This window comes from Anser anser, assembly GCF_964211835.1.
Source record: "Anser anser genome assembly, chromosome: 1".
Classification (NCBI taxonomy): domain Eukaryota; kingdom Metazoa; phylum Chordata; class Aves; order Anseriformes; family Anatidae; genus Anser; species Anser anser.
This window is the reverse complement of record NC_139720.1, coordinates 111,139,896-111,153,989: the sequence shown is the minus strand read 5'-3', so window position 1 is coordinate 111,153,989 and position 14,094 is coordinate 111,139,896. Positions and strand designations below refer to the sequence as shown.

General features: G+C 37.3%; 1 long non-coding RNA gene across 1 annotated transcript; it reads left to right on the top strand.

Annotated features, from left to right (window-relative positions):
• Positions 1–1,688: 1,688 nt before the first annotated feature.
• Positions 1,689–5,055, top strand: LOC310898415. Its single transcript, XR_014583282.1, has 3 exons — positions 1,689–2,042; positions 2,560–2,648; positions 3,540–5,055. It is a non-coding gene; the product is annotated as an uncharacterized lncRNA (long non-coding RNA).
• The last annotated feature ends 9,039 nt before the right edge of the window (positions 5,056–14,094 follow it).

Genomic DNA, 14,094 nt, shown 5'->3' with positions numbered 1-14,094 from the left:
CAATTGCAGGCTCAGCATGAGCCAGCAGTGTGCCCTGGCAGCCAGGAGGACAAACTGCATTTTGGGGTGCATTAAACGCAGCACCGCCAGCTGGTCAAAAGTGGTGACTCTCCCACTATATTTAGTGTTGGTGCAGCCTCACCTTCTATTCTGTTCTGTTCTGTTCTGTTCTGTTCTATTCTGTTCTATTCTGTTCTATATTCTGTTCTGTTCTGTTCTAGACTTGGATTATTTTCAGTAACAGCTGTCTGTTTATTGGTTAATGTCAAGTGATAATGACTGCCTTTCTTTTTGTCCTGACTCTGGTAACATAAGAGTTAATGGACAACTATGCATTTTTTTCCTCACAATTGCTAAGAAAATTTATTTTTCATTAACATTGTTCCTGTACTCTTACTATCTGCCAACAACCCTCAATCTCTGGAAAAATATTTTACGTAGTCCAACTCCACCTCACAAAACTTTAACAAGAAACTTCAGATCTTGGCCACTTAGAAGTCTCTCTTGTTCAGGGAAGACATTGCCACAAATCACAGTGGTTTGAGAAGAGTACAGATTTTGAGTACTACAGCAGCTATTTGCTGCTTTGAAATGAACATTTGTTGTTTTGATTGCTGTTTTTAAATAAATTGAATGAATAACAGAAATGAAATGATATGCTAAGAATTAAAACAAAGATAGAGAACCCAGAATTTCTAAGTGAGAAAATATGTTTTTACAAAAAATATACTAGCATAATGCTTTACAAGAAATTATCTAAGTATGATCCCAGTCTTCTGTATCACATGACTCATTCATGCTGACATGAGCAATAGCTTAGTTGGGGAGTTAATGCTATAAGTCCAACATTTCTGTCAGAAAACCTTTGGATAATTTTAAAAAAAACAGTTGTGCACCTAACATAATATTTTAGGAAAAAAGTGCAAGTGCTAGAGATGTTGTAGTAGTCCCACAAAAGCAAAGGTTTATGTCAGTCCAACTCAAGAGTGAAATGACTTTCTGCTTACAACTTTGGAAATAAAAATTTCTGATCTCTCCTTCTTTATTTGAACAAGACTTGTAGGCCATAAACCTTACTGCAACCAGTGGAAGGACCTACAGCAATATAAAATACATTTTATTTGCAAACATGTTTTGTCTTATTATTCCATAATTCCCATACATGTCTAAAATGTGAAAAACATAAGTATAAAAATGTAATGATTTTTCACCTGGCAATATTTGTCCTTTCTTAAACATTATTTAATGGAATGCCATCTTTTTAGGTATCTATTGGTCCATACAAGTTTGAGTCTAGTGGAGCGGTGCTTACTGATAAGAGTTTGCAGGGTTTGTTTCCTCTCTACGTTTGCAGCCCTCAGAACTGTGTCTCTTTCTGTTTTTCTATGTATACCCAGCCAGTATGTTCTGTTCTGTGGCAGAGTTTAGGGAGTCGTGTACAGAGAGAAGCTGATTTGCTTGTGTTTTGCCAATAGATGCTACTTTAAAGACATACAAGAGCTCTTCCACCTTCCCTTTCCAGAACATATGAGGCCTGTGAGGGCTTTGACTGGGCCTTGGCCTAATATTGACACCTTGCATAATAAATTGGGTACAAAGCTTTTGTGAGTACACTGACATATTATTTCTCAGTCTGTTAAGAGGGTTATTGCTAAGTATTCTGATGTGAAAGGAATCGTATTTGATAATTTTATTTGGAGTCAATATAATTGGAACTTTAAATGTTTAAATGTTCTCTAATGTTCCCTGTTAGAACACAGACATCTGGAAGATGGGAACTCCCTTTTAGGTTAATTTACAATGCTTGTGTGTGGCACTTGAAGACATAAAATCTCTTGAGTGTCATAATCAAAACATGTTTTTCTTGATGTGTCATTTCTTGTAGGTAACCCAGCCAAGGCAATACTTTGGCATTTCAGATGCTCTGTACCTACTCTTTCTGATGAAGAGCACAGATTTTTATTGCAGGCCACTGTGAGTCAGGCCTTAAACTGTACTCTCTCACGTCCCAAACTAGTGACCTAATCCTCAACGTATAGTGGGTGAGCATGCTTTCTCTCTCAGCTTTCCCAACAAAAACTTTGTGGAAACAGATATGTCTCTGAAAAATGTCTTGGCTTGGATGAAACAGCATATTTCTATGAAATTTCATTTAGTTGAGAATGTTCCGACCCGCTCTAATTACAAGCCTCTGTTATAAGCTGGTTATGGCTTTGCCAAACATTAACGGGTTGGGTTGAAATTTTCCATGATTGTTCTTTGCCTTAGGCTGAATGTTTTGACAGCAGAGGTTTAACCATTTCATATGTCAAAGGAACAGAAACTCTTCTAGTAGTGTGAAAATAACACTTTGGTACCTCCATTCTTTGGAGGAGGACCTTTGAATTTGTCAGGGAGAAGACCTGGCACACCAAAGGTATCTTTTGCAGTTATCATGGAAATTTTTCAGCTTTTGCCTTTGATGGTACCTATCTATCAGTAAGGCAGCAGACCACGTAGAAAGGTTTACTGATAATATTTTTGTGTTGCCTCAGCACTGATCCAACTCTCCCTCCACAGAACTGCCCTACATGGCAACTCCATTAAATGTCTCCATCTCCAAGGCTGATCACAGAGGAGAATGTATCACCCCGTTGACCTAGGAGAAGGTCAGAGTCAATGTATGGGGTAGCAAGGACCACCACCTCTCCCCTTCACTGAGTGGGACAAAAAGAGATTTCTCTTTAAAATTTAGAAATTATTTCGTCCTACCATTTGTCCCTATCCCTAAGAAGGGATTCTCTAGAGGTTCATTGCTGCTTCAGTATAACACCAGCTGGGAGAAACAGCTTTTCCCCCTACCTGGCATCTTTTGTGAGCAAAACTTAGTGCCAGGTATGTGAACTGGTTACATGAGTCATCCGAGACTGTACTGTGAATACCAATAATGTGAGATTGTATTACGCTTTGTGCATTGAGATCATTTTACTCTTCAGACCTCTCCAGCCCGTCAACCAGGGCTATGAATAAGATTTAATGAGGAAGTATTTGATATTTAAGATTTCTCCTGAGTTAAAAAAAAAAAAAAAAAAGCTACCGGTGAGTCTTCATTATTTCTTTCTTGTAATAACAAGTGACTATTTTTCACAAGTACAGGAAAGCTATATTCAGGAAAATGTTTAATGCAAACAATGCAATTTATTTACAGAAAACGAAAGAACATTTGGGTTTCCCTGGGGCACTGCTTTACCGATATAAAGGCTAATCTACTAGTTTAGCAAGTTATGTTTTAGTGAGCTATCCTCCGGTTTGGACTTTCAAGAATCTACCTTGATCTTGATTTCAAGAATCAAGAAGGCAGTGTTTCACATGCAGCTCTGAGCAGCTTACAAACCCCAGTTCCTCATTTCCCAGAAGCACAATAAAATCCTTCTGAGGTAATGGCTCATAAAATGCCTTATGACAGGTTCAGCAATAAATTATTTTTTTACACTAGCTGTGCCTACTCATTTCAGCCTTACAAAACAACTTGTCTGTTTTTTTTTTTTTTTTTTTTGCAGGGTGGATTTGTACCATTATGTCATGGAGCTCTGTGAAGGAGAAATACTTCCTGGTGGCATCCCATGGCTGTGAGGTGCTTGCCTGTCTGCATGCTGCTGATGCAGCTGGTTGGAGTTCCATCTGTACTGGGATTTTGCCAGTCTAGCCTATTGCATGCAGGAAACCACAGGATACAGGTTCCCCCAGCAGGAAAGTTTTGGGCTACAGGAGACTTTGTCTGAAGGTGACGGGAACCAAAGCTGATGTGCTGCTACCTCTTGCCTGTGCAGATGAAAGGCTGGCTTGGCATCAGAGAGATAAACTTATACGGTATACTTTCAGTCTCATACAGCAGCTGTACAGAACAGTGCAGTAGTTATACAAAACTCTCATGACTGACTTCAGTACTGTTTTTAAAATAAGTTAACAAGCACAGTTCTTTGTTAAGATAAATAAAATTAATTGGGTCATGTTAAATCTCTCTCAGCTGTAACATTGTTACAGCTCAATAACTTTCTCTCTACTTCCTGATTTTTTTTTCTTTTTTTTTTTTCAATATCATCATGAGAAGAAAAGGAGAGTCACTTTTGGAAGAACTGTTGTTTCTTACGTGGTTTTGTGCTTTGCAGTTCAAAATCAGCTGTCATGCATTTTCCTCTTTATACTGCACAGACCTAGAAAATAAATTAACACTTTAAATGGAGTAAACGAAACTAAAATGCTTTGCAGAATAGTCTCAATGATCATTCAGTAGGCCAGATTGCTAGTAATTTTTAACTGATACAGGTTAACTAAAAAAAAAAAAAAAGTATTGCATGGTGTTACACTCAGTTATGCCAGCTGAATATCAAGTGGCATAGGAATAGAGAAGTGTGTATACAATGTAATTTGAATTTACATATATACATAAACATACATTCATATATTTTAATGCTGTGAAATCTGTTCTACTTAGTTAAATGGAGGTTTCAATAAGTGCAATGACATCAACACTTGATTATTAGTCACATTATTAGTGGAATGATACCACAGCTACTTTTGAATTACTTTACATTGTCTGCAAGGTGTATTGATGCACTGTTTACTATCTATTTACTAAAAGAACCACTTCTACTCTTAATCTATGGAGTTGAAACTGCAATTTAACCTGATATTTTCCACGAATTTATCTTCATAAAACATGCAGTACCTGTAAAAATGTATTTCTGTGTGTGAAAATTTAAATTTTATTATTGTTTTAATGGAAATTTTGGGAAGTTTTTGAAATATTGAAAAGTGAGAAATTTGAAAAAAGATATTGATCTATCTACCCAAACTGAAAGTGAGTCAGTTTGACATTTGCCTGCATCTCCTCATTGTGCTATACAGTATGAAAAGAATATAAGATTCTGCTATTTTCCCCCATGGAACGTATTATTTCCTTCCTTTGAGAAGCTTCATCTCCTAAAATCCACCTGCAGCATCATAAAGAAAATTCATGTCAAGGGAGCTGACTCTAGATAAGGATTTTGTAGACATCCTCTGGGACTGGTGTGTTTAAGCCTCTTTTACTGTGTTAAGCTATTATTTATTGAATAATATTCAGAGCAGATATGTGTGCTGTTCAGCTACTATGTTGAACACTAGCATGCTCAGCTCCCTGATGAGAGACACTGATAAATTGGCAGTGGAAGGCTGATCCACAGAGGTGGAGAATTGCCTCTTCCATCCTCTGCTTCTTTTTTCCCACTTGAGGTTTTAGACCTTCTTATGCCAGCATTTCTCCTCTTGAACCAGTAAACAGCTATCATGATCTCAACAACTACTCCATGTCTAGGTTTTCATTTTGCTTATCTTGCATGGCTTTTAGTTCACTTGTTCTCACACCTTAAACAACAATTTTCTCAGTAAAACCATGCCAAGATCACACAGGTCTGCTGTACGAAAACAAGGCCTTGGATTACAGACTGCTAAGAGTTTGAGTATCATTAACCTAAAGAACAGTTCCTATGAGATATGTGAGACTACAAAGAGTTTTTGAGTTAAAAAAGTCACAAAAGTTTCAAACGGGTCTTTCTTGTTCTAGAATGAAAAAGTAAATCACACTACCTCTTTGAGAATAAAAAATCATATTTTTCATGTAGATTTGTTTAAAAAGGTATAAAAGAAAGCTGGATATATGTAAGTTCATCGACTCTGATGGAATGTATCCATGAGTACTGAAGGAGCTGGCAAATGTCATTGGGAGGACACTTGGGAATCTTTGGATCATGATGATTGAGAGAGGTGCTTGAAGATTGGAAGAAAGCAAATATCATTCCTATCTTCTAAAAGGGAAAGGATGACCCAGGGAAAAACAAGCTGGTCAGCCTTACCTTGACCCCTGAGAAGGTGATGTGGCAGTTAATCCTAGGGATCATTTCCAGGCACACAAATGACAAGAAAGTAACAGTAGTCAACATGGATTCAGCAAGGGCAAATCATGCTTGATCAACCTGATAACCTTCTACAAAGAAGTTCATGGCTTGGTAAATGAAGGGAGAGCAGTGGATATCATCTACCTTGACGTCAGTAAGGCTTTTGATGCTGTCTCCCATAAAATTCTCATAGAAACTCTTGAAGTGTGGGCTGGATGAGCAGACAGTGAGGTGGATGGAAATCTTGCTGAACAGCTGGGTCCAGAGGAGTGTGATTAATGGAACAAAGCCTAGCTGGAGGAGAGTAACTAGTGGTGGGGGTCAATACTGGGTACAGTCGTGTTTAACATCTTCATTAATGATTTGGATGATGGGGCAGAATGCACCCTCAGCAAGTTTGCAGATGACACCGATCTGGGAGGAGTGGCTGATATGCCAGAGGGCCATGCTGCCACCCAGAGGGACCTTTACAGGCTGGAGAAAAATGTTTACAGGAACCTCATGAAGTTCAACAAGGAGAAAAGTAAAGTCCTGCATTTTGGGAAAGACCATGTACCAGTATATGGTAGGGGCTACTTGTCTGGAAAAGCAGTTTGTCAGAGGAGGACCTGAGGGTCCTTGTGAAAGGCAAGTGGGTCAAGAGCTGGCAACGTGCCCTTGCTGCAAAGAAGGTTAACCATATCATGGGCTGAATTAAGCAAAGTATTGCCAGCAGATCAAGAAAAGTAATCCTTCACCTCTACTCAGCACTGGTGAGGACACATGGAGTGCACAAGAGAGACTTGGACATACTGGAGAGAGTCCAGTGAAGGGCCACAAAGATCATTTAGGCACTGGAGCATCTCTTCTATGAAGAAAGGCTGGGAGAGCTGGACTGTTCAGCATACGGAAGAGAAAGTGTGAAGAAGATGGAGCCAGGCTCTTTTCAGTGGTGCCCAGTGACAGGAAAAGAAGCAATGGGCACAAACTGAAACACTGAAGGCTCCATCTGAACAGAAGGAAACACTTTTTTATTGTGAGAGTGACTGAGCACTGAACAAGTTTCCTGGAAGTGTCAAGGAGACTTCATCCTTGGAAATATTCAAGTGTCATCTGGACATGGTCCTGGGCAACCTGCTCCTTGTGATCCTGCTTGAGAAGTGAGGTTGGACCATGTGACCTCTAGAGGACCCTTCCAATCTCAGTCATTTTGTGATTCTGTAAATGCAAGTAGTCTCTTGCAATTATGTACACAGACAGTATAAATTGCATATAAACATTTTTTATATTACAATTCTCATATTGACTTCTTACTGTCAGAATGAAATTTTGCAATAATTTTGGTAATTCCTTTATTATTACTTTTTTTTTGGGGGGGGGGGGGCAGTGGTGGTCGTGTTTTTTTTTTTTTTTTGGTAGCGGTGTTTATTTTTATTTTCTTCCTTATCTTGTCTAATTTGTTGTGGACTTCACAATTAATTATTTTCCTTCCTTTTCAGCCATCTAAAAAAATTTGATATTATAATCCCCTAGCATACTTTTTTTTTCTTGCTTTTTTCATCTGGCTCTATTTCCTTCCCATGTATGAACATTTTTCATGCTTGCTATCTCCATGAATCACTTGTTTTCCTACCCTCTCTCTCAATTACCTATGTTCCTCTGAATCAAATGATTCCTCTGTATCATCTTCATTTCTTTTCCACAGCACTGGAATATGCATCCAAAATATTCTTTGGAACTTGTTTAACAAACGGAGACTTATTCATTCAGATTTGTTCCTACTAATAATTCCTTTTAACAATCTTTCTACAGTAATTCCAGAATAAATAAATAAATAAAAAAAGAAAGAAAGAAAGAAAGAAAGAAAGAAAGAAAGAAAGAAAGAAAGAAAGAAAGAAAAGAAAACCTTTTTAGTTTTTGTAATCCACAACCTACCTGCCTGAAGAGACTTCTAATCCTCTTAATGCTGTATCTATCTTACTCTTGCTCGTATTTTTTTGCTGACTCCACGGCCTTTGACAGGACTCTCACCCCACAACAACACAGGGAAACAATGCAAAATTACATAACAAAACTTGTGTCCATGCAGATAAGGCTTTCACTCAACACAATAGCATAGATCTAAACTGTATATGGAAATGGTTCACGGTGTGGATTTGGATCTCTTTATATCTTAACTAATGCACAATTTTACCTTATTCTATAATGTGTCAGTGAATATAATAGAAACAAGAAAATCTGGAGATAGCCTTACATGAAATGTACCACTGAAATACTGAATTGGTACCTTATCCTTGGTCAGATATCAAGATCAAAATAAATATATTTCTCTGCCTTTTTTTTTTTTTAAAAATATTTATTTATTTATTTTTAAGGAATAATAGAACCATAAAACAATTCAGGTTGTCAGGGATCTCTGGATATTTTCTAGCCCAGCTCCCCACTCAAAGCAGGGCCACTACATCAGACTATTGCAAAAAGGACCAAGTGTTCACTTAAACTATTGACATGCTGTTCACCACATAAAGTGTATGCAAAATTGTGAGCTTTAAAACAATTATAACACATGATCTTCTAGCCCGCTGAAGGTCAATGAGACTACTTCTGTTTTAGTAAAATAAACAGAGCAAGGACAGACATTTACACACTTCTGATCATACTGTCTGAGATTTTAGAATTTTTGACAAGTTCACTCAAGATTCTAATCTAGTGGGTGGCATCCCTGACCATGGCAGGGAGGTTGGAACTCAATGACCTTTTAGGTCTCTTCCAACCCAAGCTGTTCTATGATTCTATTGTTCTACGATTCTATATGATTCTAAAAAAAAAATTCTCCTTGAGGAAGGAAGGAGAAGAAAGATGCAGTCACAGAAAACTTTACCAGCTCCTGAGGGCTGAAAAAGGAGGGGCTAGAAAGGGCTGCATTGTCTTCTTACTCTGTATTGAAGGTGTTCTTATTTTCACTCTTTCAAGGAATTTCATGCCGGTGCACTCAGATTGAATCATCACTCATGTCATGAAGTCAGCAAAGATATGAAATAGAAAATGTTACTGATCATTTAAAAAAAAAAAAAGTACATAAATTGTCACAGCAGATGGGTTTTTCTCATAAATCTTGAATCATACCACTCATGGTATTAGCTTTACCTCCTCCTTGTACTTTTTACTAAAGAGGTGTTACATAGTCATTGTCTCTGACTACAAAATTATGCCTATGCTTTAGATGTGTCATCTTGTTTGTTGCTTTGGTAACATCAATCCTCTCCTAAATTCTAAAGTTTTTATCAAAATAAGATTTGTCCATTTTTGAACCTTTTTGTCTTTAAAGCTACCGTGTTGTTGGTATTATATTATATATTCTTTCCAGGTATAATGTTTCCAACATCTTTCCAGCATATCACTTTATGACTAAGTTGCTTCCATGGAAAGCCTTTTCAAAGTGAGCATCACAATCTCTTCTCTTTGCTTCACCCGTGCAGTTCTGATGTTGTTTCTCAATGCACAGAGATTACTAGCTATATTAATCTTGGGATATTGAATAACAAATGATCTAAAACAAAAGTGATTCAAGTGGAATTTTTTCAGTTTTTGTGTGCATTTTTTTTTTCATTGCTATTTAAAACCAGTGCTTGCATTAATCTACTCATGCAAATTTTGACCATGTACACTTTCATCCCAGGCAAAAGTCACCGAGGAGTTATTAGTACTTTTCATAGTGTGTGAGCTATTCTGTCTGATAACATGAGGTACAGATGTGTCAGAGACACAGAAGACAGTTGGTTTTAATAGCTGTATTTTGGAAAGTCTGGAGAACATGGGTATGGATGTCACAGAACAAGAGGATAGTGTAATCTTAGTGGTTGATTTGTTCCAAGTATGTTCATTTTGTTTTGTTTTTTAACTTTAGTTTAGGCTTTTCCTTCTTTGTATATTATAGACATCTCACAAGGGAAATTCATTAACCAGGTTAGACCAAGGGGGAATTTGCTTAAATGTAAATAGCAGCATGGATTTCTAAAATATTTAGTCTAGGCTGATGAAATGAATGACAACTATACAGTAGCTCTCTCTAACCACAAAATTTTTGGTAGTTACATAAATGTTTGAGTAAAACATTTTCTTCTCCGTTGAAAATAGGAAAGATGCTATTTTGGTTGAGCCATTACCTCTTATACATGAAAAATATATCTGCTTCTCTTGGCAAGTTGTTTATTTAGTTCTCTTATTTTACAAAAATATTATTCATTGAAAAAAATATATTTAATGTTTTATGCAAGTGTATATGGAAAAGACAGACCTCTGTTTTTTAATTTGCATGAGACAGTTGTTCACTCTGGAAGAAGGAATCTTACTAGAAATGTTCAAGTTTTGTCTAACTTCAATAAGTAATAGGAATTTACATTTCTCTGTACAGATCATTTACATTTCTCTGTACACTGTACTAGAATATGTAAAATATAGTGAAATTTGTCTGAAAGCTAAATTAGTTATATTTAGTCAAAGCAACTAATCAAAGCAACTTTTTTGCCCAAGAAAGTCTGGCATTAATTAAAGCATGACCGACATTTATTTATTAAATTATTCTGTAAGTTAGACCACAAATGAGGAATGATAATACTAACCAAATGCTTGTACAAACTTGAAGATTGTATGCAGTCTCAGCAAATATATTTTAAATTTTCAAATGGTATCCACAGAAAGAGGCAGGATTAAATCCAGCATCCACAGGGCTGTGTGGCTCACCCCACGATCTTCTTTAGCATTTCATTCTGTGCAGTAGTGCCCCCATCTCTCTTTGAAGTAAGAACTGCAGATGCACTCAGATGTTGGGGTGTAGTAACTGCTTAGATGTTCACCTCTGTAAGCACCCAATGTCTTTGGTATAGGACCTATACACTGAAATTCAGTTCTGGGTGTTTGAGTTGGGGGAACTGCTCATGTCTTTAGGCATCCTTAGCTGGCTTTGCTCAGACTTTGACTCCTTGCTTAACACACGTGAGGTGCTCCAGCACATTGTTCTCCTAACATGCTAACAACTTCATCTGCTATGTTTTTTAGACTATGGTCCTCTCAACGTTTCTGCTCAGTAAATGAAGGTGAGTTTCCCTTTCTGTCATGAGACAGGTGGTGACAGATGACCGTCACTTTTCCCAGTCACATAATTAGGCACTTCCTAGCAGTTCATAAGAATTGCCTAAATCATACCCAGTTGTTGATTGTTGATACATCACTAATGTGATGTATCCTTTAAAAACTGCCCAAGGATGTAAATTCTTTGTAAGAGATAGGAGGAAATATTCCAAAAACCACCAGGAAGTATTGGTACTTCTGGGGAAAGTATTGGTGACAGGCTTCAGTAATGTTCAAGGGAAACAAATTCGTACTGCATTGGGTACCCAGAAAGGCTAATTAAGAGAAAGAATAATAGCTATACTTCATGGTAAAATAAAATGCAGAGACCTTGATGGGGCTGTTTAGCTTGAATGTTGTGTTGGGTTCTTGTGGCTACACGGACTGCAGTATAGGAACAAATTGCACAGATCATGCTGGTGGTAGTGGAGTATCAGACTGCTTTTGCTCTGGACCCCCCATGTCCTTCAAGAGTCTGTACCCATCATGTAGATATTTGTTCAGCCCCGCTGGGTGAACAAAGGCTGAGAAGATATATGTTTGCTGGCATCATAGAAGCAGAAGATAAGGAGGAAAAAGGGCTCTTTTAACCACAGTCCAGTACAGGCAGAAAACCAAAAACGACTGTTTGCTTTTTTTTTTTTTTTTAAACAATCAGTGATTTGAATTTTGTGGACAATGTGGACAAAGGAGGAATCTGATTTTAAAACTTAATTCTAGTAATTTACTCAAGAGATTATGCATCTTGGTGCCTGGATATGTCTTGATGTGGAATCAAATTTACTCCCCTACTTGGAGTGCAGAGATAAGTCATGATTTACTTTACCTACTTAGCATCAAGAAGTAGTTGTATGGTTTTGTGAGTCATTTTATTTTTGCTATGTGAACAGGTGGATATTTGATACTTTGCAGTGGATGTGCATGTGCATTCATATTCTCTTCTAACAAGAAGGAAACGAAGTTATGCAAACCCTGTGTTGCCATCACCAAAGGGGAGAGTGGAGGTGGGGCAAAAAGAATAAAAAATAAAAAGCCCCAAAATATTAGGAAAGGTATCTGTATTTTTTTTTTTAATCATTGCTCTTATAATAGTGTTTTCTGCTTCTTTTTCTGTTAATCAGCGACAAAAAAATCAGAGAAAGACCATGACAGGGAGAGTGGAATTATGTTCTGAGGGGACTGGAGGAAAAAATGCCTGTCCAGAGCTATTCACTTATTTGCAAGGTTAGGCAAACTAAATGACTGAACTAAAGTTTATGTAAAAGAAATGTGATTGAATTGCACAGCAGGAGGATGAAGGAGAAGGTGTTAATTAATTAGGTGTTAATTTGGGAAACTTTGATAGCTCCTTCAGCATGTTACTTTTTTTTTTTAATTTAATTTCACAGTGGGAGTGATTTGGTAGGCCATAAAAACACAAATGAAACCTTTTTGAGGAATAATTTAATGTATTTATTTTTCCAGCTTTTTTTATTAGACCTTTGCTTGTATAATAATAAGTAACCTAATCTGGGCTGCTTGCATTGCACTCCCGTTTTAACAAGCTAAGAAAACACTATCTTTTGTTATTAGGGTTTAATCTACACATCCTGTTTATACTTCCTTTTGGAAAAACCTCATCAAGTAGCCATGCAAGTAATTGTAATCCTCTTATTTTACAAAACTCATTCTTGTGAAGCACTTTAATAGGTCTCAACAGGTATTGTGTAAGAAAAGTTGCATTTGTTACGACCATCCTTCTTCCTACAGCAAAGTACCTTTCTCTGATGTAAATCAGCATGTCCATGTTCTAAGTCAAAGCAGTTTCTATTTGGAATACCCTTTTTCTAAATAATTTTCAAATGGCTTTTGTGTCTTTTCTAAGCTACTAAACTTATTAACGTTTATGTATTGAATAAAGCTTCCACATCAGCTTTTTAGCTAGCGAGCTAGTTTTCCTGAACTATCCTCTTGAGAAGTCTGATCCTCTCTGATTGCAGAGGGCCAAGCAATGCACTTGGCAGTACTGGGAGCCTGCGTTCTCCCTGAAACGTGCTATGTGTGTCTCCTGCAGAGGTGCACGCAAGGCAGACTGTGGGAAACAACTTGTCCCAGGCCATGTTGAATTAGTTTCTGTTTTCATAAGACCTTAGAAATATTGAGGGACAAGTGCATTTATTTTAGCAGTATCATAGAAATTCCTGCTATGACTTCTCTGTGACGCCAGTTCATATCATCATGTACTTACCATACATCTTACTACATGTAATAGGGCTGTTTTTAAAAGTTACAGTACTAAGTTTATGACCTCTGTATTGAAGATAGCACAGTGCATAACTATGTCTCTGGACCAGATCCTGGTCTTTTACATCTGACATTTTAATCTGTCTTTAGTGTAACTAAACCACTCTGTGAAGATAACCATATCTTTGCACTGATTACAGAGTGAGGCTAGAAGACTAGCTTTTAGGAAATCTAAATGCAGGTGAACCTCATCATAATTAAATTCATTGGTCACAGTAGGACTCCATGGGGTAAGCTGAAGTTTTGTGTGAAAAGTGAATCAGAAACAACCATTTTGCTAAGATGTACAACTGCATTTCTGTCAGTGGAAGAGTTTGGCCAGTGATCAGGAGACTCCTTTGATCAGTATCATCCCACTTCTCCATCATGTGCCCCTTTTATGAATGAGAATGGGAACATGAAGCACTGAAGCAGCAAAGTCCACATGGCACTGCACCAGAAGATGTAGCTCAACACTGAATGCATGAAAATAATTTTTTTTTCTTCTTCTTCTTCTTCTGGTTGAAGTATTTGAGAGCATTTACATTAAACACAGAGAGAAGTGGGTGGGTGAGAGGGATAGGGAAAGAGTTTATGTTGTGCCAGTGCAGTAACAATTGTTAAAATGATGTAATTCTCTTTAGGGTGGAAATTCCCTTCCTTTTTTACAAGCCAGCTCCTTTAAAAATCTAGTGTTGACTTTTGTGATGGGTATACACTGCCTTATTTCAAACTGCTTTTTTGGCTAAAATGGAATCGTAATATTGCATAAGTTCCATTTTCGTGCTTTAGTAAAGATAAACATTTT